The sequence below is a fragment of the Chlorocebus sabaeus genome, chromosome X (assembly GCF_047675955.1).
Source record: "Chlorocebus sabaeus isolate Y175 chromosome X, mChlSab1.0.hap1, whole genome shotgun sequence".
Taxonomy (NCBI): Eukaryota; Metazoa; Chordata; class Mammalia; order Primates; family Cercopithecidae; genus Chlorocebus; species Chlorocebus sabaeus.
The window spans coordinates 49,520,478-49,542,653 of NC_132933.1; the positions used below are offsets into that span (position 1 = coordinate 49,520,478).

The 22,176-nt window shown below is 41.3% G+C and overlaps 1 pseudogene; it reads right to left on the bottom strand.

The window, feature by feature from the left end:
* Positions 1-6,644: 6,644 nt before the first annotated feature.
* LOC103232431 (histone H2B type F-M-like) overlaps positions 6,645-22,176 on the bottom strand; it is a 61,423-nt pseudogene continuing 45,891 nt past the window's right edge.

Genomic DNA, 22,176 nt, shown 5'->3' on the forward strand with positions numbered 1-22,176 from the left:
GCGGTCGAAGCCACTGTGGCCCACAAGCAGAAGAAGAAGACAAGCAGCTGATATTTCTGGGTTTTGACCTTTTCTTCTTTGTTTTGTTTTCTGTAAAGGTACCTTTTCAGTTAGGTTTCACCAAGATTATGACATAACCAAGGATGCATGAAGTGTCTCCAAAGACATGGAAAGTAGATTTCACAAGGTTCAGAATTGCCCCAAACCCCAGAGACAGCTTAAAGAGAAAAGAAAGTTTTGCTAGCCTTTCACAGGATACAACCCATATATTTATCCTACCAGTTTTTCTAGGGTCTTAGACTCTCAGCTATCTTCACAAGAAGGCCAAAGGGTTTCATGTGCCCGCATCGCAGGTGAAGGAAGACAGGAAATCAAAAACACTCCAAGGAAGGGAAAAGGGTCAATAAGAAATAGATGGCCCCCAAAAGTCACACCAATATCCAACCAAGAGGGCCTGGTTTCCTGACTAGCAATGCAACCCACGGCGTTGAGGTGAAAGTGCAAAATTTGAACTTGAAGGGCACAAGGTGGAGTGGCCGTTGTTTTTATTCCCACATGAGGCAGGTTGAGCAGACACAGGAAGTTATCTTTGTTTTGGTCAGATTTTTGCTCTTCACTTTTGTCAAGCCAAGTTTTAAGGCTAGCTGTCACACCAGAATGTGTCTTTTTATATATTTAACCTTTTTATCAATCAGTTAGAATGAGAAATCTCTAAAATCTTTTTAATATAATTTAGCAGGTTAATTTAGAGGATCAATGTATTGGTCATTGACAATTAGAATTCTCAATAGTGTACTGAAGTTCAACAGCAACTGGATGCCATACCCTGTTCAGAGAAGAAGTAATCCCAAAGATTGCCCCTATTCCCAGACATAGCCGAAGATAAGAAATGATTCATGGGATTGAGTTTGCCAGCATGTGCTAGCTAGACCAGTGGTCCCCAACCTTTCTGGCACCAGTGACCTGTTTCAGGGAAGACCATTTTTCCACAGAACGGCATTGAGGGGATGGTTTTGGGATGACTCAAGTTCATTACACTTGTTGTGCACTTTATTTCTATTATTATTATATTGTAATGTGTAATGACATAATCTTATGACTCACCATAATGTAGAATCAGTGGGAGCCCTGAGCCTGTTTTCCTGCAACTAGATGGTCCCATATGGGGGTAATGAGGACAGTGATAGATCATCATTCATTAGATTCCCATAGGGAGTATGCAACCTAAGATCCCTCTATCTCCAATGTATCTATTAGACTCCTGACTCTTCATCTCTCTCCTCCTTGAAGATAGGACCTTTACTGGAGTACTCAAGTTAAATTACATTCATTAGGGTGCACTCTATCCAAAATGACTAGTATGCATTTTGCATACCAAAAGGGGAAAATCAGACGCAGAGACATGTGTTCAGGGAATAAAATGTGAAGTGACATGGGGAGAACTGGGCCATCTACAAGTTAAAGAAATATCCCTGGAAGAGATCCTTCCCTCTTACTACTCAGAAGGAACCAACCCAGCCGACGCTTTGATTTGGACTTCCAGCCTGCCTAAATGTAAACAATAAATTTTTGCTGTTTATGCTGCCATGTTTGTGGTACTTTGTCAGAATAGCCCTAGCAAACTACTGGAGATACTGTTGACAAGCAGTGGCATGACATGATAAGGAACATCTGGAAGATTAGAAGGGGCCTTAGAACTAGGTAATGCACACAGGCTGGAAGTGTTTTGATATGCATGACACAAGAAGCCTAGAGTGCCTTTAGGAAATGGCAGGGGGAAATATGAACACCAAATGCAATTGAAATGAGGGTTAAGAAAGAATTCTTTGATGTAGAGAAAGGATATCTGACTTAGAGAGTACATATATCCTGATCACCGAAATGTTCTTAGAACTATGTGTGTTAAAGGAGCTTGTGGTGTGTTTTCAGATGGAGACTAGGAAGAGATTATTGGAAACCTGAGGAAAGGTGATCCTAATTTTACAGTGGCAAAGGCTTGGGCTGTATTGTGTTCTTAGTGTCTTTGAGGAAAGCAGAAATTGTAAGTGATGAACTTGCACATGCAGCTGATGTCTAGTGTTGTAGCTCAGGGCACAATACCCCAAAATGAGGGCTTCAGAAGTAGTCTCGGATGAAAAAGATTTTCTCTGACGCTCTTGGTCCTCCTGTCTCTTAGTCCCATTCAGCCCCGGGGGTTAAACACAGAGACCAGAATCCCTCTTCCTGAAGGTGGATCCTAGAAACCAGAAGTTCTTTTTTCTAAATATAGTCACAAAACCTAGACATGGTATCGTAATATTTTCCATATTTTCATGTAAAACATCTCCATGAAGAAATGATCTAACCTTTCTTGTTTGAATGGAAGCCACAAGACCCCTATTCCAGAGAGGGTCCTGCCCTGTATCCGGGAGGAAGGACTCTGTGCTCAGATAGGCCAAGCAGAGTCTAGACGCACAGGCCTTGCTGAGTTTCCCTCACTGAGTCTATTAGCAATAGATCATAGCCTTTTTGTCCCATCATATTTCTACACAGCTGTCTATACTTTCAGCCAAGGCATAAAAATAGATAATTTCCCATGTATCTTTGGCTATTAATACTAAAGGCTCCCGGGAATACACGTTAAATAAGTTGGTATGCCTCATGTTCTATGGATCTGCGTTTTGTGACTTGAGTTTTCAGCGAAACTTAAGAGGACCGGAGAAACCTTGGCCACTACACTGGCAAACTGAGAAAAGTATTTAGGATTTAATCTTGTTTCTCCTAGATCCATACAGTAGATGGGAGATAAGAGAGAAGAATTAGCCAAGGAAGCACTGAGGAAAAGGAAGCCAGCATTGGATGATTCAGAAGGTACTCAAAGTATGCAGATACCTTGCTCTGGAAACAGGTGCAAGGGTGCACCCGGAAAACCATTAGCCTAAGAGGTGAGGCATGTGGCTCACAGATCAAATCAATCACCTCTACAGAAGTTAGGAATTGAGATATGGGAGATATGGGTATTCAAGAAAGATCTGTAGACAACTTCTTGTCTGATGGCCTGGACTCATGTGAATTCCATGGGAAGCCAACAATTTTTTGAGAGTTTTATACCAGAAAAACCAGTTGCCAGACTGGACTGAACGGGACAAAGATGGGACGAAATGAAAGGAGGCTGTTAGAGTTCCTAGAGTGTACCGGCAAGAAAGGGACTGACTGAGGTACCCAGCTGTGACCATTTCATCATTTTTGAGACAGGGAAGGACTCCAAAGTTGGGTCAGAGATTAGCAAGGCCGTCACTGCCCCCAAGAACCAGGAGCACGTTAATAGGGGACTGGGGCATCTCTCTCTTGATCCCAGAAACAGAGATCACCTCCCAAGTTCCAGGCATTCGTCCCACTTCCTCGGTTTCAAGGGATGGGCTGCAGCAGCCCAGGCTGTGGGGAGAGCCCCCACCCTGCTGCCCAGGGCTTAGGGTGTAAAGCTCTTACCCCATTGGGCCTGAAGGACAGAGCATTGAGCCCAAGTAGAATCTTTTCCATCCTTAGAATCTAATGGAATTTGCCCCCACTAGGTTTCAAAAGTGCTTAGGGCCCACGAACTCCAGTAGCTTTTCAGATTTCCTGCTTTTGGTATGATAAGTCCTATCCGGTACCAGTCCCACAACTGTCTGTCAGAAGCAGATAACTTGTCTAGCTTCACAGGTGCAGTGGTGAAGAGAACTCCTGCCTCAGCATGAGTCATACGTGGAGACTCACCCATTCCAGATATAGAAGATTATCAGGTGAGATATTGGAGAATTGATTTTGGAGTGAGTTAAGACTTTGGGGATGTTGTGATGAAATGAATGTACTTTCTATGTGAGGACATCAATTTGTGCCGCGGAATGGATGCAGATGTACCAATATGGATGGAGTTGTGTCTCCCTTAAATTCACAGGTAGAAGTCCTGGCCCCTAGTATTTTAGAATGTGACCTTATTTGGAGAGAGTCTCTACACAGGTCATCTGGTTAAGGTGAAGTTATGAGGTTTGACCCTGCCCAACAGGATTAGTCTGCTTACCAAAAGGTGACAGAACTGTGAGATTAAAAATAAATAGTGTTTAAGTCAGCCAGTCCCTGGAACATTTTTGCAGCGGCTCTCGAAAGCTAATAGAATACACCTCCATCAACAGCACTAAAATCATACAACCAATCGAGGAACCAAAGAAGCACACCCTTCTAATCACAGCTTTCCCCTTCAACTCCCATTGAACATCCCTGGACAACTAACTCTTCCTAGTTCAGACCGGGAGACCTGATCACACTTTGGACTGTGGCTCCTCAGCTGCAGATGCCTTACTGGCTGACCCGGATCCAAGTGGAGCTTGTGCTGCTCCACTGGACAGCATTCCATCATCCCCATGACATGTAGAGGCCAGTCATGAAGATTTTCAGAAACAATAGATTTTATCCTGAAGAAGAGCAGAATCAGATAAATCTAAACAAGTGAGATTTCATTACGAGGGAGCCTAGAATAGGTATTGCTCCTTAAACTTTTTGATGTAGTTTTCTCTGTGCCGTGTTTGGGTCCTTGCTTATGTTTTCAAATGAACTCCAGCTTACAGGGAAAGCGGATAAAATGTTTGACTGGACTGTTTATCCCATTCATGCTATTTTCCCTACATTGATACTTCTTATTTGTTTTTTAGGCAGCAAAGCTCTTTCCATTAGTTGATGTTTCCCATAAGTCACAACATGACATCATGATTTCTCATTAGGTTCCCCTTATGCTCAATCACCCACTGAAATGCTATATCGAATTGCGAACTTCCTCTTCCAATCATCGCATCAATTCACCCCTTTCCTCTTTCTTCTTATAATACACCAACATCAGTCCCCTTGCCACCTCACTCTTCACTCCCCACAACCAAATCAGATTTCATTGTTAACCCTGTTTTACTAATGGCCCTCTTTGATTTCTGAATTTACAAAGGGAAAACACATATTCCAGGGTAAAATATCCCAATGGATTTGGTTTCTGAAAAGGACTTGTCTAATTACACACATGTGCAAGGGTAACTTCAAAAATTTATTTGTAGGTCTTAATTCACAGAAACATTGGCACTTTACAGCAAAACAATTAGCATAATGAGAAATAAGTCACTGAGTGAGATGTGGTGTTTTGGACCAGCTACACAGCTCTGTCTCTGGAAAGAAACAGGGTTCTGCCAAGACTCTTTGGTTTGGCAAGTGTTGTTCTGGACTTGTAGGAACATTTGGCGGCACCATCCAGAGGGATTTACTTGCAACTGATTTTGTGGGGGGTTTTCCTAGTCTCCTGGTGCAGTAAGCACAGCTTCAACTATTTTCATAACGTTTCTCTTCAACTATTTTCATATTTTTCTAATATTCTGGAAAAACAAATCCCAATGAGGGGACTTCTTGGTTCTACATCCTTTCTCTGTGGATCCCAAGTGGAACTCTGGAGGTGACCTTCCCCCGCATTCCCATCTGCAGTACTCAGGGAAGCTCTGGCTACTATCCTGCCCTGAACACTTTTCCCTCTTGACTGAGGGGTCCTCTTTAAATGGTGGAATAATCTATGTGGCTATGTGTTGGGTCCCTCTTGGGTGGTTCTTTCTCACTTCTGATGGGCTCAAGAAAATTTTGATTTTTGTCATTTATCCAGCTTTTGTTTCATGGTTTGACCGAGAGTGCCATCCTTTACTGGTTTCTACATATGAAAGAGATGGGTTGTTTATGAGATGTTTCAAAATTCACGGGAAACATTTAACAAAAATGTTGAGCTTCAAGGCACAACATAATAAATTCCTGTGGGTTGTAATCCCAGAGTATGTTTTCTTGTCCACACACTCTGGCAGCTGGAAATCAATTGAAAAGAAAATTAATGGGAAAGTCACCAGATGCTCTGAAATTCAGCAATACACTTATAGAAAAAATGCTAAAAATATGAAGACTTGGGACCCAGAAGACAGCACAATGAAAGATAGCCTATATTAACATTAACATGATTATTAATATGTAAATCTCTTGAGGAAATATGCATTATCTTACTTCTCCGAATGGCTGACCATGCTATGCATCACTTGATTCCAGGGGCAAGGAACATATACTACTCCTAGCTTTGGATTCATATCCTTAAATGACCATGATTACAAACACTGAAAACAAAAACATGAGGTAAAGAATCACATTGCCTTCCCTTGAACCACCAGGCTGAATATCACAGGAAGGCTGTTGTGGGTTCAGCCTGGGTCACTCGCCCCACACTGGTACAATAACTCATGCTGATAGACTACAGGTCACTCATTGGCTGCACCACTGAACACTAGTGCATGAGCAGTTTTTGTAGACACTCCCTAATCCTACTGACACATACCTGGAAGTAGGAAGGTTTCTGTTCAAAAAGATAAAAAAAAATTGTTGTTAGGGCAAAAACAGAATGAATTGCAATAGTGATCTCAGAGTCGAGGAAGCTTGAATATGAAGGGATTCTTAAAAATTTTATTTAGCTATATCTACACTGTAACTGGGCCTCATTCACTTATTTACATGGATTCGTGATGGGAGACATATTGAAAACGTTTAGGAGGGTTACCTTGGTTCTTATATCAGTGTATTCACTTTCTCTGTTGCCATATCACACATAATGAAGTTCTTGAGAATTCCATCATCCAGTCGCAGCAGAATGAAAATGAAAACGGTAAGATCAGTCAATGATAATATCACCAGAAAGATAACTAATAAAAGTGACCATTTAGGAAACCGAGTAAATGAAACACGATCACAGAAAAACCCACTACTCTTCCTTGGAGCAAATTGCACTACAGATGTATTGGAGTTTGACAATGTTTAGTACTGCGGGGAAAATGCTTGAAAAATCGCAGGACGCCATACGCCACATGTCCCCCAAATCGGAAGGGCGCCACTCACCCCAACCTCCGGTGGGGTCCCCCCCTTGGCAGGCCACAGGTCTTTCAGGCCACATGTGGTGACTCTCAAAATAGCCTTTGGGTTTCCGCGGTGCTCAGGCGCTCCTGAGGCAGCTCACTTGCTCCTGGTGTACCTGAGGACAGTATTTGTGCCCTGAGACTCGGCGAGCTTGCCCATCTCCCCTGGCAGCAGCAGGTGCATGGCTATCTGGATATCCCGGGAGGTGATGGTCATGCGCTTGGTGTAGCGAGCCAGGCGACCAGCCTCGGTGGCGATGTGGTCGAATAGGTCATAAGCCATAGAATCCATGACACTCACAGCCTCCCAGGAAAGGCTGAGGCCCTGGTGAACCTGCTTTAGCACCCGTGGAAAATAGGTGGCGAAGCTGTCCCCGTGGTGGTTGGAAGGGCGCCTGCAGGACCCTCAGCGATCTCACTTCTGCTTCTGGACAGTCGTGGAGTTGGCCTCTTTGGGCTCTTGGGTGCTCAGGTCTTCCTCAGAGGTCGTCTTAGAGGTAGCCTCAGCCATGATGGAGGCAGCGGCCATTAGATAGGATGAACAGACAATGGCGGTTGTGGACCGGGGAAGGTGGGGCACTTTGGTATGGCCGCATGACTCTACGACACAGGACAACGCCACATCTAATTGGATGAAGTGTCACCCAGGGAGCCTGTCAGCAAACCTCTCTGCATTGAAGGTGACTGGGTGGTTCCGTTGCTTGTATCACGTTAACGAATCACAATGGGAGTCTGACGGCCTAAGCGCCCCATGTGGTCTACCTCGGAGAAAGTTACACAGATAGATGCAACACAGGGCAAAAGTGCATCAGCCCTACTCAACTGATCCATGCTACACGATGAGCACTTTGAAGTGTGTCACTGAAAACTCCCAAAGTGTAGCAATTTCAGCTCATGCTCATTGAAAACAGCCTGAACTCCTGAGCCCAAGTTCACTATGCCAGAGGAATGACTGTGGCCACGTGTGGACCATTTCTCACCCATCTCAGAATCTACTGTTATCCTGGGCTAAGTCGCCCTGGCTTCAGCAGGAACAACCTGACATGGCTGCTGAGGGGTCCTGGGCATAAAGGGACCTGGCTGTTGGGCTCCTGTCCTCAGTTATGATCAACACCTTTAGTGAATGTGGGTAAGGAACGATGGCCAAACCACAGTCTCCAAACAGAAATTGGGATGCTTGTAAAAATATTACAAAATCCTTAAACATGCATGAAATTTAAAACTGTTTTCTTAACAGTATTTGATCCCCAAAATACTCTGAATGTTAGTATTGGTGAATAAGTGATGTTGGGTGAAAAAACATTACCCCAATTCTCTAAGAAACCTCCTTATGGAGAAAAATTGAATCCATGAAATTGGAAATATTTTGAAGTTAAAAAATACCCTTCAAGAATCTATGATAATATATTCAGAAACATTTATTAAATATATGAATGTAAAACATAAATCCCAGAAATTGAACCAAACAAGGATTTAGCAATTAAGAAGAATTGAAGAAACAGTGGTCACCAAGAAGGTACCATCCCAAATTTCAATGCTGTTTCCTGTCAGACTTTTAAGATCAGGTCATTTATTGCTAATAAGATGGTTCCAGGTTTAAAGAGAGAAAACTTTTTCTTTTTTTGAGATGAAGTCTCGCTCTGTCCCCCAGGCTGCAGTGCAGTGGTGCGATCTCAGCTCACTGCAACCTCTGCCTCCCGGGTTCAAGTGATTTTCCTGCCTCAGCTTCCCGAGTAGCTGGGACTAGAAGCCCACACCACCACGCCTGGCTAATTTTTGTATTTTTTTTTTAGTAGCGATGTGGTTTCGTCATGTTTCCCCAGGCTGGTGTCGAACTCCTGGACTAAAGAAATCCTCCTGCCTAGGCGTCCCAAGGAGCTGGGATTACAGGCATGAGCTACTGCGCCCAGCCGACAAAACTTATTTCAAGAAAATATAATATGATGTTGATACCCATTGAAGGAAGCATACTAAATATATATATACACACACACATATATATACATGAGCAGCTCACTTATAAATGTGGTTACAAAAATCATACCTGATATACTAGTAATTAAATCACATTAACTTATAAATGTGGTTACAAAAATCATACCTGATATACTAGTAATTAAATCACATTACACATACACACACAAAAAAAGGGAAACAGTTTACTGCTATAAATAAAAATTCAGACGCATCAATCTGGGACAAACATTATTAATGGAACAAGCAGACCTCATATAATCTTTTTTCAACATTACCTCTGTTATAGAGTTCATTTAAACACATAACAAAAACCCAGAGTGCAGAAATAGCTAAGTCAAATAAATCAACGAACAACACTCTTTTTAAGCTTCCTAGAAACTGAAGTAACTGCTCTAACTCATTCACATTTGTCTAATTATATTATTTCCCAGTCTACAATCTTTTTTAATGCAAAGTTTAATGTCCTGTGAGTATGCATCACTTATGATAGAAGTATCCAATGAGAGCATCCAAACCCCACTCTTCACTGGCTCAACTAATGAAGTATCTCCAGTCCTGGGCTTCAGCCATTGGCTCAAAATGTGAGCAGGTCAAAGTGTCCTCCTAGCTGTTCAGCCTTGTAAATTGAAGAGAAAATTTGTTTGAGTTTTTTGTCTACTTTTTATTTCTCTGTTCGATTTTTCGTTTTATTGTAATTGTGGTGATTTCACGATATGAATCCACAGCTGTAAGCATGTCTCCTACCTCTTGCATCATATTGTGAAGAAAAATTCTCTGTAAAGGAATTTGGAAGAAAGAGGCTATTCCTGTGTACAGTTTGCAAACCAGGGAGGTGCAGACTTCAGTGTAAAACAAAGGTGCAGTTCCAGAGAACAAAGAGAGGATATGGCTTTTGTAAAGAAACTTCCTATCAACGTTGCCAGTACAGTCCATTTATGCAAATAAACACTTCAAACATAGTTCTGATTGGTTGACTCAGTTGAGCTCTGGTTGGTCAATACAGCTGAGCCCTTATTTGGCAGCCACAGATGAGCTCTGGTTGGTTGGTTCAGGTGAGCTCTGAAAGTTCCAAAGTTAGATAGAGGTGTGGGTTTTTGGGGAATTCATAGTACACATGTGAGCTCTAGTCAGCAAGTGGCAGCTTGGCTCTACTTTAAATTTAGGCTCAGTTAGCCCCTGGAATCCATCTTGAAAGACTGGCTCTTTTAGGTTCTTATTTGTTCACAAGTTTAAGAAAATGACAGTGACCAATTAAGAAAACCAGGGGCCGAGCATAGTGGCTCACGCCTGTAATCCCAGCACTTTGGAAGGCCGAGGCGGGTGGATCAGGAGGTCAAGAGATGGAGACCATCCTGGCCAACATGGTGAAATCCTATCTTTACTAAATATACCAAATTTAGCCGGGCATGGCGACGCGCCTGAGGTCCCAGCTACTCGGGAGGCTGAGGTAGGAGAATTGCTTGAACCCGGGAAGCAAAGGTTGCAGTGAGCCAAGATCGTGTCACTGCACTCCAGCCTGGCAACAGAGCGAGATTCCTTCCAAAAAAAAAAAAGAAAGAAAAAAGAAAAAGAAAACTAGGATGATTCTCCCTTTTTTTTTTTTTTTTTTTTTTTTTTCAATTTGATTGTTGTGGGGCTTTTTCCCTTTCAGGCACATGTGTCTGACAAAATTAACCCACTATGGTAATTTGAGACAATAAAAACAAAAACACTTACTTCAGTACAATGACTTCTCCAAAATGTGATTGGTCCTAATTCTTGACCGAATATAATACTCTTCTTCTTTCATCATAGATTGTCACTCTGGAATAGGAGGGAATGAGTGTAGAAGTGAGTGGGGACACAGAAAAATATTTAAAGGGTGACTATTTACTTTTTTTCCTTATCCCAGACATTTTCCCCAGCATAGTGACTATATGTCCTGATTTCACCTGTTGACCCAGAATAATTCTTTATTATTATTATTATTATTATACTTTAAGTTCTAGGGTACATGTGCACAATGTGCAGGTTTGTTCCATATGTATACGTGTGCCATCTTGGTGTGCTGTACCCATTAACTCGTCATTTACATTAGGTATATCTCCTAATGCTATGCCTCCTCTCCTCCCCTCCCCACAATAGGCCCTGGTGTGTGATGTTCCCCTTCCCGTGTACAAGTGATCTCATTGTTCAATTCCCACCTATGAGTGAAAACATGTGGTGTTTGGTTTTCTGTTCTTGAGACAGTTTGCTGAGAATGATGGTTTCCAGATGCATCCATGTCCCTACAAAGGACACAAACTCATCCTTTTTTATGGCTGCATAGTATTCCATGGTGTATATGTGCCACATTTTCTTAATCCAGTCTGTCACTGATGGACATTTGGGTTTATTCAAAGTCTTTGCTATTGGACTTGTGAATAGTGCTGGACAGTGAATAGACTAAGTGAATAGTGCTGCAATAAACATATGTGTGCATGTGTCTTTATAGCAGTGTGATTTATAACACTTTGGGTATATGCCCAGTAATGGGATGGCTGAGTCAAATGGTATTTCTAGTTCTAGATCCTTAAGGAATCGCCACACTGTCTTCCACAATGGTTGAACTAGTTTACAGTCCCACCAGCAGTGTAAAAGTGTTCCTATTTCTCCACATCTTCTCCAGCACCTGTTGTTTCCTGATTTTTTAATGGTTGCCATTCCAATTGGTGTGAGATGGTATCTCATTGTGGCTTTGATTTGCATTTCTCTGATGACCAGTGATGATGACCATTTTTTCATGTGTCTGTTGGCTGTATGAATGTCTTCTTTTGAGAACTGTCTGTTCATATCCTTTGCCCACTTTTTGATGGGGTTGTTTGATTTTATCTTGTAAATTTGTTTCAGTTCTTTATAGGTTCTGGATATTAGCCCTTTGTTAGATGAGTAGATTGCAAAAATTTTCTCTGTAGGTTGCCTGTTCACTCTGACGGTAGTTTCTTTTGCTGTGCAGAAGCTCTTTAGTTCAATTAGATCCCATTTGTCAATTTTGGCTTTTGTTGCTGTTGCTTTTGGTGTTTTAGACATGAAGTCCTCGCCAATGCCTATGTCCTGAATGGTATTACCTAGGTTTTCTTCTAGTGTTTTTATCGTTTTAAGACTAACATTTAGGTCTCTAATCCATCTTGAATTAATTTTTGTATAAGGAGTAAGGAAAGGATCCAGTTTCAGCTTTCTACTTATGGCTAGCCAATTTTCCCAGCACCATTGATTAAAAAGGGAATCCTTTCCCCATTTCTTGTTTTTGTCAGGTTTGTCAAAGATCAGATGGCTGTAGATGTGTGGTATTATTTCTGAGGGCTCTGTTCTGTTCCATTGGTCTATATCTCTGTTTTGGTACCAGTACCATGCTGTCTTGGTTACTGTAGCCTTGTAGTATAGTTTGAAGTCAGGTAGCGTGATGCCTCCAGCTTTGTTCTCTTGACATAGGATTGTCTTGGCAATGCGGGTTCTTTTATGGTTCCATATGAACTTTAAAACAGTTTTTTCCAATTCTGTGAAGAAATTCATTGGTAGCTTAATGGGGATGGCATTGAATCTATAAATTACTTTGGGCAGTATGGCCATTTTCACAATATTGATTCTTCCTATCCATGAGCATGGTATGTTCCTCCATTTGTGTCCTCTTTTATTTCACTGAGCAGTGGTTTGTAGTTCTCCTTGAAGAGGTCCTTCACATCCCTTGTAAGTTGGATTCCTCGGTATTTTATTCTCTTTGAAGCTATTGTGAATGGGAGTTCATTCATGTTTTGGCTTCTGTTTGTCTGTTATTGATGTATAAGAATGCTTGTGATTTTTGCACATTGATTTTGTATCATGAGACTTTGCTGAAGTTGCTTATCAGCTTAAGGAGATTTTGGGCTGAGACGATGGGGTTTTCTAAATATACAATTATGTCATCTGCAAACAGGGACAATTTGACTTCTTCTTTTCCTAACTGAATACCCTTTATTTCTTTCTCTTGCCTGATTGCCCTAGCCAGAACTTCCAACACTATGTTGAATAGGAGTGGTGAGAGAGGGCATCCCTGTCTTGTGCCAGTTTTCAAAGGGAATGCTTCCAGCTTTTGCCCATTCAGTATGATATTGGCTGTGGGTTTGTCATAAATAGCTCTTATTATTTTGAGATACGTTCCATCAATACTGAATTTATTGAGAGTTTTTAGCATGGAGGGCTGTTGAATTTTGTCAAAGGCCTTTTCTGCATCTATTGAGATAATCATGTGGTTTTTGTCTTTGGTTCTGTTGATATGCTGGATTACATTTATTGATTTGCATATGTTGAACCACCCTTGCATCCCAGGGATGAAGCCCACTTGATCGTGGTGGATAAGCTTTGTAATGTGCTGCTGGATTTGGTCTGCCAGTATTTTACTGAGGATTTTTGCATCGATGTTCATCAGGGATAGTCATCTAAAATTCTCTTTTTTGTTGTTGTTGTGTCTCTGCCAGGCTTTGGTATCAGGATGGTGTTGGCCTCATAAAATGAGTAAGGGAGGATTCCCTCTTTTTCTATTGATCAGAATAGTTTCAGAAGGAATGGTATCAGCTCCTCCTTGTACCTCTGGTAGAATTCGGCTGTGAATCCATCTGGTCCTGTACTTTTTTTCGTTGGTAGGCTATTAACTATTGCCTCAATTTCAGAGCCTGCTATTGGTCTATTCAGAGATTCAACTTCTTCCTAGTTTACTCTTGGGAAAGTGTAAGTGTCCAGGAAATTATCCATTTCTTCTAGGTTTTCTAGTTTATTTGCATAGAGGTGTTTATAGTATTCTCTGATGGTAGTTTGTATTTCTTAGGGGTCAGTTGTGATATCCCTTTTATCATTTTTTTTTTGCGTCTATTTGATTCTTCTCTCTTTTCTTCTTTATTAGTCTTGCTAGCAGTCTATCAATTTTGTTGATCTTTTCAAAAAACCAGCTCCTGGATTCATTGATTTTTTTGGAGGGTTTTTTATGTCTCTATCTCCTTCAGTTCTGCTCTGATCTTAGTTATTTCTTGCCTTCTGCTAGCTTTTGAATGTGTTTGCTCTTGTTCCTCTAGTTCTTTTAATTGTGATGTTAGGGTGTTAATGTTAGATCTTTACTGTTTTCTCTTGTGGGCATTTAGTGCTATAAATTTCCCTCTACACACTGCTTTAAATGTGTCCCAGAGATTCTGGTATGTTGTATCTTTGTTCTCACTGGTTACAAAGAACATCTTTATTTCTGCCTTCATTTCATTACGTACCCAGTAGTCATTGAGGAGCAGGTTGTTCAATTTCCATGTAGTTGAGCAGTTTTGATTGAGTTTCTTAGTCCTTAGTTCTCATTTGATTGCACTGTGGTCTGAGAGACAGTTTGCTATAAGTTCTGTTCTTTTATATTTGCTGAGGAGTGCTTTACTTCCAACTATGTGATCAATTTTGGAATAAGTGCGATGTGGTGCTGAGAAGAATGTATATTCTGTTGATTTGGGGTGGAGAGTTCTGTAGATGTCTATTAGATCTGCTTGGTGCAGAGTTAAGTTCAATTCCTGGATATCCTTGTTAACTTTCTGTCTCGTTGATCTGTCTAATGTTGTCAGTGGGGTGGTAAAGTCTCTCGTTATTATTGTATGGGAGTCTAAGTCTCTTTGTAAGTCTCTAAGGACTTGCTTTATAAATCTGGGTGCTCCTGTATTGGGTGCATAAATATTTAGGATAGTTAGCTCTTCCTGATGAATTGATCCCTTTACCATTATGTAATGGCCTTCTTTGTCTCTTTTGATCTTTGATGGTTTAAAGACTATTTTATCAGAGACTAGGATTGCAACCCCTGCTTTTTTTTGTTTTCCATTTGCTTGGTAGATCTTCCTCCATCCCTTTATTTTGAGCCTATGTGTGTCTCTGCATGTGAGATGGGTCTCCTGAATACAGCAACCTGATGGGTCTTGACTCTTTATCCAATTTGCCAGTCTGTGTCTTTTAATTGAACCACTTAGTTCATTTACATTTAAGGTTAATATTGTTATATGTGAACTTGATCCTGTCATTATGATATTAGCTGGTTTTGTTCATTAGTTGATGCAGTTTCTTCCTAGCATCAATGGACTTTACATTTTGACATGTTTTTGCAATGGCTGGTACCTGTTGTTCCTTTCCATGTTTAGCACTTCCTTCAGGATCTCTTGTAGGGCAGGCCTGGTGGTGACAAAATCTCTAAGCGTTTGCTTGTCTGTAAAGGATTTTATTTCTCCTTCACTTATGAAACTTAGTTTGGCTGGATATGAAATTCTGGGTTGAAAATTCTTTTCTTTAAGAATGTTGAATATTGGCCCCCACTCTCTTCTGGCTTGTAGAGTTTCTGCCGAGAGATCTGCTGTTAGTCTGATGGGCTTCCCTTTGAGGGTAACCCGACCTTCCTCTCTGGCTGCCCTTAACAGTTTTTCCTTCATTTCAACTTTGGTGAATCTGACAATTATGTGTCTTGGAGTTGCTCTTCTTGAGGAGTATCTTTCTGGTGTTTTCTGTATTTCCTGACCTTGAATGTTGGCCTGCCTTACTAGGTTGGGGAAGTTCTCCTGGATGATATCCTGCAGAGTGTTTTCCATCTTGGTTCCATTTTCCCCATCACTTTCAGGCACACCAATCAGACGTTGATTTGATCTTTTCACATAATCCCATATTTCTTGGAGGCTTTTTCCATTTATTTTTACTCTTTTTTTCTCTACATTTCTCTTCTCACATCATTTCATTCATTTGATCTTCAATCACTGATAATCTTTCTTCCAGTTGATTTAGTTGGTTACTGAAGCTTGTGCATTTGTCATGTAGTTCTCGCGTCATGGTTTTCATCTCTGTCAGTTCTTTTAAGGTCTTCTCTGCATTGATTATTCTAGTTATCCATTCATCCATTCTTTTTTCAAAGTTTTTAGTTTCTTTGCGCTGGTTATGTAGTTCCTCCTTTAGCTCTAAGAAGTTTGATGGACTGAAGCCTTCTTCTCTCAACTCGTCAAAGTCATTCTCCATCCAGCTTTGTTCAGTTGCTGGCAATGAGCTGCATTCCTTTGGAGGAGGAGATGCACTCTGATTTTTTGAATTTCCAGATTTTCTGCAGTGCTTTTTCCCCATCTTTGTGGTTTTATCTGCCTTTGGTCTTTGATGCTGGTGATGTACTGATGGGGTTTTGGTGTGGGTGTCCTTTCTGTTTGTTAGTTTTCCTTCTAACAGTCAGGACACTCAGCTGCAGGTCTGTTGGAGTTTGCTTGAGGTCCACTCCAGACCCTGTTTGCCTGGGTATCAGCAGTGGAGACTGCAGAAGACAGAATATTGCTGAACAGCGAGTGTTGCTTTCTTTCTTTCTTTTTTTTTTTAAATTATACTTTAAGTTCTAGGGTACATGTGGATAACGTGCAGGTTTGTTACATATGTATACCTGTGCCATGATGGCGTGCTGCACCCATCAACTCGTCAGCACCCATCAACTCGTCATTTACATCAGGTATAACTCCCAATGCAATCCCTCCCCCCTCCCCCCTCCCCATGATAGGCCCCGGTGTGTGATGTTCCCCTTCCCGAGTCCAAGTGATCTCATTGTTCAGTTCCCACCTATGAGTGAGAACATGTGGTGTTTGGTTTTCTGTTCTTGCAATAGTTTGCTGAGAATGATGGTTTCCAGCTGCATCCATGTCCCTACAAAGGACGATTCTTGCTCCGGAAGCTTCGTCTCAGGGTGTACCCAGCCGTGTGAGGTGTGATGTGTTGGTCTGCACCTAGTGGGGGATGTCTCCCAGTTAGGCTACTCGGGGTCAGGGACCCCCTTGAGCAGGCAGTCTGTCCCTTCTCAGATCTCAACCTCCATGCTGGGAGAACCACTGCTCTCTTCAAAGCTGTCAGACAGGGACTTTTACATCTGCAGAGGTTTCTGCTGCTTTTGTTTAGCTATGCCCTGTCCCCAGAGATGGAGTCTACAGAGGCAGGCGGGCCTCCTTGAGCTGTGATGGGCTTCACTCAATTCAAGCTTCTTGGCGGCTTTGTTTATCTACTTAAGCCTCAGCAATGGAGGGCACCCCTCCCCCCACCTCGCTGCCACCGTGCAGTTAGATCTCAGACTGCTGTGCTAGCAATGGGGGAGGCTCCATGGACGTGGGACCCTCTGGGCCAGGTGTGGGATATAATCTCCTGGTGTGCCCTTTGCTAAGACCCTTGGTAAAGCACAGTATTAGGATGGGAGTTGCTCGATTTTCCAGGTGTTGCATGTCTCAATTTCCCTTGGCTAGGAAAAGGAATTCCCTTCCCCCTTGTGCTCCCCAGGTGAGGCGATGCCTCACCCTGCTTCAGCTCTCACTGGTCGGGCTGCACCCGCAGACCAGCATCAACTGTCCAACATGCCCCTGTGAGATGAATCCAGTACCTCAATTGAAAATGCAGAAATCACCCGTCTTCTGTGTCACTCACACTGGGAGCTGGAGGCTGGAGCTGTTCCTATACCCTGAGTAATTCTTAATAGCATCCCTTTCACTCTGAAACATGTCCAAATTTATGACTCTGTACTTTCCATGGTAGCTAGACCATGCAGGAAGTTGTGAGTGTAGTAGCTCTCAGATGTTTGTTAAATGAACAGATAAATGAATGAACCTACATTAGATAAGAGACTGGCCCCTGACAACCTATGAGACCCCATTGCTGAATTCTGTGGCTAGTCCATACCACCCTTCTGGACTTCTTGGGTACAGTCCCCTCTCCTGTACTGTACTTTAAAAAAAAAATTCTTTCTCTACAAAGCTGTCTGAGTCCCAGTGTTAAACCCATGAGAATGTCAGATTGTGTTTCCTCCATGGTCTGCATATCACCTTGCCTCTGCCTAATAGCCCTTTGTGGTATAGATATTTTAGCCTCAATTTTTTGCAGGCAAAACACAGAGTAACTAAGTAATGTGTCCAATGATCACACACAGCTGATAAATGAAAGAGTAGGGATTCAAATCCACGTCAGTCTGAGTCCAGAACCAAGCACTTGAACATTGTCTTCTGCCATCCTATCTCATATTATAGTGATGGCACCTTCAAGGCATGGATACATTAAGTAGATAGGATGAGGTAAGCTTCGCCTTTACAGCAAGTCTTTTCATAGTTTGATTTTTCCTTGAGGGCAATGTGACCAATTCAGAGGTATACAACAAAAGCATCAAGTTAGGCATTATGCAAAAGTAAACAAGGAACCTGATTTTCTCGTGAAACTATGGGAGTTTCTTCAAGCAGCAGTTAGCAAACTCAACCATTCCTGTGCTCAATTCTATGTTTCAATAGCTGTCTAAAGCATATTCATAGCGATTCCATGTTGCACATTTGTGTCCAATACAGACAGACTCCAACTTAGGATGGTTCGACTTAAAATTATTTGACTTTATGATAGGTTTAACTGGACTGAACTCCATTGTAAGTTGAGGAGCATATGTTTACTCTGTTGCAAACTGGTGAGAGAAAGCGTGGGAATCAGGGAGTGGGGAATATTTTCAGGATAGGATTATACAGTCTTTACTTGATAATCCACATTTAGCCATGTGATGGCCAATTTTACATCTTGTCTTATCTTTCCAACCAGGGGGAGACTTTTTCCCAAATAAGCAAGGATAGAGATTTAGGTATCCTGACTTGGTTGGGTTACAGTATCTAGATGTGTGGTCAAATTTTATTCTGAATGTTTCTGTGAAGGTGTTTTTGGGTAAGATTAACATTTAAATCATTGGACCCGAGTACAACAGACTGCCCTCCATAATGGCCTGAATAGAACAAAAAGACTGACCTCCCCCAAGCAAGAGTAAATTCTGCAGCAGACAGCCTTCACACTTGAACTGCAACATCAGCTCTCCCATGGGTCTTCAGCCTCATGGTCTTTAGACTTAAACTGTAATCTCAGCTTTTACCTGGGACTCCAGGCTGCCAGCCCATCCTGCAGATTTTGGACTTGCCAGCCTCCATAATCACAAGAATCAGTTTCTTAAAATAAATCTATCTCGATGATAGATAGATAGATAGATAGATAGATAGATAGATAGATAGATACATAATAGATAGATAGATGGATGGATAAATATCCTACTGGTTTTATTACTCTGGAAATCCCTAATACAAGCTTTCTGCACCAAAACATTGCTGCAGAGATCTAAGTGTTGTTTCCACATGTAAGTATCCAGTTATATATCATTTTCATGATGCCATTAATCAATACCTTTGCCTTTAATTAGTGACCACGCAGTTATGCCAGTAGTTTTTTCCTGGCTCTTTAGAGATATTTCTTCACCATTTGATATGACTGGGGACAACAACATATTCAGTTCAATGGTAAAGTTGAGGACTTAATTACAATTATTATTACTGAAAATAACAATCCCTAGAACATTGGCAGAGTCCACATGACACGTATTAGCCAGAAGATTGAATGAACTTACCCTACTTCTGACCTTGCCAGTTAATTGCACTGGCTTTCATTACCACCCATATAGCTGACACTCAAAAACTAGGCATTGCTATAGTAATAAAAAGAGTCACCACTGACTGAATGGCAACTGTGCCAGGCATTGTTCTAAGCGCTTTACAGGGAACACTTTAATTGCCTTTCGCAGGATCTCTGTGAAGTAGTGTTATTTTCTCCATTTTTGTGGATGAAGAAACTGAACCACAAAATATTGTCACTTGCCCAAGATCAAACAGGTAGAATATTACTGAGGCAAGAATCAAACATATTTCTACACATTTAAGCTTCTGCTCAGAAAGGAAAATATTGTCAGAGTGAAAAGGTAACCTACAGAATGGGAGAAAATTTCTGCAATCTTTCCATCTGACAAAGGGCTAATATCCAGAATCTACAAGAAGCTTAAACAAATTTACAAGAAAAAAATACAAAATCAAAAAGTGGGTGAAGGATATGAACAGACACTTCTCAAAAGAAGACATTTATGTGGCCAAGAAATATATGAAAAAAAAGCTCATAATGGCTGGTCATTAGAGAAATGCAAGTCAAAACCACAATGTGATACCATCTCACGCCTGTTAGAATGGTGAAGATTAAAAAGTCTGGAAACAACAGATGCTGGCAAGGATGCAGAGAAATAGGAACATATTTACATTGTTGATTGGAGTGTAAATTAATTCAATGATTGTGGAAAACAGTGTGGTGATTCCTCAACAATATAGAACCAGAAATACCATTTGACCCAGCAATCTCATTACTGGATATATACCTAAATGATTGTAAATCATTCTACTGTAAAGATACATGCACACATATGTTTATTGCAGCACTGTTTACAATAGCAAAGACTTGGATCCAACGCAAATGCCCATCAATGATAGACTGGATAAACATAATGTGCCACATATACACCATGGAATACTATGCAGCCATAAGAAAGAGTGAGTTCATGTCCTTTGCAGGGACATGGATGAAGCCAAAAACCATTATCCTCAGCAAACTAACATAGGAACAAAAAACCAAATGCCACATGTTCTCATTCATAAGTGGGAACTGAACAATGAGAAGACAAGGACACAGGGAGGTGAATATCACACACCTGGGCCTGTCAGGGGTTGGGGGGAAAGGGGAGGGAGAGCATTAAAATAAATACCTAATGCATGCAGAGCTTAAAACTTAGATGACGGGTTGATAGGTGCAGCAAACCACCATAGCACATGAATACCTGTATAACACACCTGCATGTTCAGCACATGTATCCCGAACTTAAAGTAAAAATTTTTTAAAAATTTTAAAAAGACTCCAAAGGCAAGACATTCTCATTAGGTATGAACATGCATTAGTTACATTCTAGGAGTGTTTATAAAACTCACTGGCCTGCAGAGTTTCATGGGAATTTTAAGCCATGATACTAAATGAGACTTTTTTTATCCTTTGCAGAGATGAATTAGGCATGAAATTTTATTTGGCTGATTTTTCTTTTTAAATTTTCAGTATTTTTTTCTTTCTGACATTTCATCCTTTTCTGTTCTTAGTAATTAAGGTCATCTCTGCCTATGTACACTGACAGAATAAAGGTGTAAAGCCACTGACCAGTCATTTTCAAAGGATGTTAATGAATAAAAGAACACCATGGAATACTATGCAGCCATAAAAAAGGATGAGTTAGTGTCCTTTGTAGGGACATGGATGCATCTAGAAACTATCATTCTCAGCAAACTATCGCAAGAACAGAAAACCAAACACCGCATGTTCTCACTCATAGGTGGGAATTGAACAATGAGATCACTTGGACACAGGAAGGGAAACATCACACACCGGGGTCTATTGTGGGGAGGGGGAAGTGGGGAGGGATAGCATTAGGAGATATACCCAATGTAAATGACGAGTTAATGGGTGCAGCACACCAACATGGCACATGTATACATATGTAACAAATCTGCACGTTGTGCACATGTACCCTAGAACTTAAAAGTATAATAATAAAAAAAAAGAAGACAATCATTTAACTCCAGCCTTTTCCTTTCCCTATAAATGCAACTGCAACAACAAAGCCCTGGTACTGCCAGTTTTGCAGATAACAGATGGATTCAGGGACATAAATCTCAATCTTTGCTTATTTGGAAAAAAATCTCCCCCTAATTCAAAAGACAAGTAAACCTAGTGACTAGAATAGTAGCCCAACATTAAATACTTGAGAAACGTGGGGCAAAACTGTTGCAGATGAGCAACTGCAGTTTTTCCCATCTCATTTGTGTATGAGTATTCACTTAGTAATTACATGTCTTTCACCTCCCACTATGCACTTCTCATCTGCTCCCACTCAGTTTAACACTTACACTATCCAGGGTACAAATCAAGACTTTAATGAAAAGGATGGCTACCAGATGCAACTAACTAGGAGTTACTGTTCAATCCCAGGTCACCTGACAACGTTCAGGCTTTCCTTTGCGCTGCATTAATGTACAAATGGAGAGGTTGCTGAATCTATCATAAATGAATAGCATCTTTATCAGATTTGCAAATGACAACACAGAAAGGGGAGCAACTGTGTTGGATGATCGAATCAGGATTCACGGACCTGGTAATGAGCAAATATGAGCATATCTGCAACCAGGATGATTTCCCATCTATGTAATTTGGGTCTGAAGGATCTGAGAAGTGTCAGTTGCAGAAGACTTGGAGGTGTAGGGACAGGCACACAACAGCTGACTTCAAATTCTGGAGGATGGATATTGTCTCTAGGTCTCCAGCACACAATCCCAGGACTATGGATAGAAGCTACAGGGAGGCACATTTGGGCACAATGTAAACAGCA